Below are 4,693 nucleotides of genomic sequence, written 5' to 3'. Positions count from 1 at the left end.
GAGAGCAAGGGCTTGATTTGGGAACCTCGTGAACCAACAGACCTCCTTTAGTTTATGACTTTGTGAAACAATAAAAGTTTTAAATTGAACAGGTCTGAGCCTGTGCTTAATTCAGTCCTATATAATTCGGCATTGAGCTCCCACAACTGCAGGCTGGGGCCAGTGGCAGCATTGCAGTCTTCCCGGTGCTTGGCGCAAGGTGTGTCAAGCAGTGCTGCTGGCCCCAGCCTGCAGCAGCTGCCTGCTGAAACCCTGCACGCAGATCGGGGCTTGAGCCCCCTGGGAAGAGCTGCGGGAAGCGATCAGAGAGCTGAGGAATTGAACTAGGAGCTACATGTCAGTATCAGAGCAGTCATTCCGTGACTCCTCTTAGTTTTTGTTTCCCTGCAAGCCCAGGTCCGAAACATTTCAGAGCCTTCCGTTTTGATTTGGATTTGGTCTTTTGGGTGCCAAAAACAGCCCCAAATACCTCTGAAATGAAACTGCTACCAAAATTTTGTACAGCCCTAATAAACTGGTCTTACATGACAAATTGTTACTGTGGGAGCTCGATGCCGAATTTTTTTTAATGCTAGGCCTTGCTTAGCATAAGCACTCGCTCAGCAGTGGTAGCCTGCTGAAACCCAGCACAGAGATCCGGGGGCCCACACCCTCTGGGAAGAGCTGGGGAATGATCAGAGCAGGGGAATCAAACTGGTGATAGGGAATCCCTGGCATATGTCCTGGCTCCGAAGGGAGCAGAGATCTGCGCCAGGGTCTCCTCCCTGCTGCTGCCCACCTCACACAGCCCCACATTGCTGGGGTAGCATAGGGTGGGCAGCAGTGACGAGAAGACCCCAGCACGGATTTCTGCTCCCTACAGAGCAGAGTTGCACAGCAGGGAGCAGCAGGCTTGCTCACCTCTCTGCACTGCTTCCCTGCCCTGGGACCCAGCGTGACGGGGATCAGAGATCCATGTGGGGGTCTCCTTGCCTGCCCAGCTGAGTAGGGCTGTGCAGAGTTTCCCTTGCAGCCCATTCAAAACAGATTTGCAGGAGATTCAGCCAAAACGAAGGAGGACAGTGATCTGAAACACTGAAATAAATCACTGTCCTCCGAAACAGCCGAATCCGAAATCGAATCGAAACATACCTGTTTCGCACAGCCCAATGATTTATAATTTCTGCCATCTTGCTCAGTTCCACTGACCTCTGGTCTGTCTTATCTTCTCCTGTGTCTTGATGAAAGATCAAAGTCATGCTGCAGATATTGTCTTGGTCTCAGCACTATGTAGAAATGTTTCCTACATACAAGCTACTTTTAAAAGAACTGTATTATGGTTGTAGACTCTGGGACCCAGAAGTTTGGAAATGCCGGAATTATGGTTGCTCATGCAACCTGATTTCCTTCCCCACTCCAAGGACTCCTGCCTTGTTTAGGATGCAAGCAGCTATTCAATAATGTTTTTATTATTGATCAGTATGACTCCATTGCTTATTTACTGAACAGTATTCAAACCCTTCTCTGGAAAAGCACGCACATAGCTTGAAAGTCTTTTTAATACCCCTGTGAGCTGAGGGGTAATGGTATACCTGTCTTATGGATTGGGAACCACAGAGGTTTGGTAGAAGAATCCACTAATTTGGGGTCCCCAGTTTTAGATGTATGGGACCTGTTTCAGTTACCCCTGCCTCCAAGATAATACTTAGTATTCTATGGCAACTTTTTAAAGCACATCTCTGACTCCAGCTGCAGCTGTGACTGCTTCATTCAAATTGGCATGGCAAAATGTATTTTTCCTGATCTTGCTTTTGGATGAACAATTTTGGCTTAAGATTTTTGAAAATAGCAGCCTTACGCAGGCACTTGACAAGGAAAACTTGGTCTAAACACTGACAGACAATTGAGAAGAGCATCTAATAATGGGAAGCTTTGCACAACTTGAATATGAGTGTTACCAGCCTTGCCCACAATTTCATTGATAGTATCTTGTGCAGGGGGTCAGACATGATGATCCTTTGGGGGCCCTTCTGACTCTACAATCTGTGAATCCTATTGCTGGTATTCATTCTTTAACAGTTCTAAGAACAATAATAACAGAAGCAACTTTAAAAAGCTAAATACTTTTTGGAGTCTGGTTTTTATATTTTAAAAGTAAGCAACAGAAATGTCTTTGAGCATTATCCAGTACCACATCTGTGGTCTGCAGGTAGGAATGAACATAAATAAGCAGGCACGTAAAATGCTCATTATGTGAAGTGCCTTTAAAGTCTGGCTCATTACTTTTTGTTAGTGAAAGCCAGTTTAAAATTGGGTCAAGTACATGGTGAACCTAGATCCAGTAAAAAATTAGGTCACTCAGACCTGTTGAGGCTTCATCAGAGATTTACATGGCTATTAGTAAACCTGCTTTTGTCACTTAGACTAAGGATTTATGGGGCTATTCTCTCACTAATGCCACCTCTTCAGCCTCGTAAGTTATGCTTGTTTAAGAATGGTTTTAATTGTTCAAAATAGTCTAAAGAGTATTGTCGCAGAGCACTGAGGTGCTCTGCTCCTATAAAGAGGGGAGGTGTGTCACAGAGCATGCAGGTGCCCTGCTCCTTAGGGTGGAAACAGCTAGGCAGAGGGCCCTAGCAGGGAGTAGGGAGCTCAGCTGCTGGTTACCAGGGCAGCCACAGTAGTAATAAAGAAGCACAGCTGTGGGTTGCCCAGGGAACTGGTGAGTCAGCTGACCGGAAGGGGCAGGGCCTGACCTATATATAAATTCAGGCTGAGGCCAGGGATGGAGTTCTCTGTCAGCGGCCATAGGGGTGGGATCTCTGCTGGAGCGAGAAAAGGAAAAGGCCAGGGTGCACAGGTAGTTGTTACGGGTGAGACAAGGAGACACCCTGTGACAGGCTTGAAATGTGGTTATAGCCAGATGGCTTAGTTTATGTTGTAGCCAAGGGGCTTGAGTTTGTGTTGATTTACTGTTTACAACCGGAGAACCGGGTGAGGCTATTAGGAGTTGGAGGAGGCCTCATAGGGGCTCCACAGTAGCATAGGGACCCCGGTGCCAGAGAGGGCACAGCATTCAGGGGTGCACTGACCTCAGCCCGGAGAAGGGGAGCTGAGAATTAGAGGCCAGGTAAGGCTGAGGCCGCCTGAGCCCAGCAGGGAGTCGAGACCCTGAGGAGGAGAGTTGGGGCCAGGCACAATGACAGCCACCTGAGCCCCAAGGCTGCGGTAACCACCAAGGCAAAGGGGGTGGTACGAGAAGGCCCCCTGAGGCAAAGGGGGCAGCGACTGACGAGTGCCAGAGCACCTGTGGGGCACGGGGTTGTGAGACAAGACTGCGGAAAGCCAGAGTGCCAGAGGGGGTGCAGAGAGCCAGACAGACCGAACGACGTCTGGGATATCTGCAAGGCTTGGGGCATGGTACAGGGGCGGTTGGAGCCACGCATAGCCCATAAGGCTGGGGTGCACTGAGTCGCACAATACTGAACTGGGGCCAGGATACAACAGAGCACCATGTCCAAGGGGACAGAAGGCAGCCTCCCTTATACATATAAAAGATCAAGACGTGGCAGGAGAGAATGAGGGTGCTTTAACACAAACTTGGCACAGCAGGGGGCATTAGGGGAAATCATGGCCACCCCTAGGATCCCATGGTGTGACAAGTATACACAACTATATCATAGTACACTAGTAAAGGATTAAGAGAATAGATATTTCTGATATACTTAAATAAGACTAAAGACAGGTGTTTTTGTAACTTCTTTAACACTTTTGCATGGTGTTTAAAAATAAAAGAGCAAACGCCATGTAGTAAATCCTATCCCTTCCTCCAAAGACCATGTTAGTTGTTTGAAAGTGATATTCTGTTTACTCCCAACAAACTTACCAATTAAATAATTTGAATACAGTTTTTACAGTTGCTTGCTGGCATTGCTGCAGAGCTCATTGAAGGCTCAGTTTTTAAAATCTTTGCCCTAAACTTCTATTTTTCTTCTGCCTGAAACATACAGGTCACTTTTGGGATTGCATTAAATATATAATTGTATCCTCACTAAATTGGTAAAAGTCCCCTTTTTTGAAAGTGTATTTTGGGATGCATTGAGTTTCCTGCAAGTTTGAAGAAAACTGTTTCCGATAGCTGTACTCTGACTGCTTTCTGGTTAAATCTCGTTTAAAAAAGAAGCTGCTTCTTTTTAAAACAAAAAACAAAAAAAAACTCCCATTCTAGTCCTTCATGTCTTGTACTGTAACAACATAGAGGTGCACCAATACATTGGTCCAATATCATAAATTTCATAGATTTCATAGACATTAGGGCTGGAAGGGACCTCGGAAGATCATCAAGTCTAGCCCCTCACCCAAAGGGCAGGAAGTCAGCTGGGGTCACAGGATCCCAGCAAGAAAAGCATCCAGTTTACTCTTGAAGGTGTTCAATGTAGGTGCTTGAACCACCTTCGATGTCAGGCTGTTCCAGACCTTGGGGGCTCGGACAGTAAAGAAATTCTTCCTTATGTCCAGCTTGAAACGGTCTCGTAGTAGTTTATGACCGTTTGACCTTCTGACCCCTTGGGGCGGTCTGGTGAACAGATGTTCCCCCAGATCCTGGTGGTCACCCCTGATAAACTTACAGGTGGCCATCAGATCACCCCTGAGCCTGCACTTTTCCAGGCTAAAGAGCCTCATGGCTCTCAGCCTGTCATCATAAGGTCTGTTT

At 46.8% G+C, this 4,693-nt stretch overlaps 1 protein-coding gene across 5 annotated transcripts in view; it reads left to right on the top strand.

The window, feature by feature from the left end:
- The window catches only part of GCLC (glutamate-cysteine ligase catalytic subunit), a 49,765-nt gene that overhangs the window by 35,721 nt on the left and 9,351 nt on the right, over positions 1-4,693 (top strand). The gene's annotated exons all lie outside the window — the stretch shown is intronic.

This window comes from Crocodylus porosus, unplaced genomic scaffold (genome assembly GCF_001723895.1).
Source record: "Crocodylus porosus isolate Cpor-Errol unplaced genomic scaffold, CroPor_comp1, whole genome shotgun sequence".
Lineage (NCBI taxonomy): Eukaryota > Metazoa > Chordata > Crocodylia > Crocodylidae > Crocodylus > Crocodylus porosus.
This window is presented reverse-complemented; position numbering and strand designations above follow the sequence as displayed.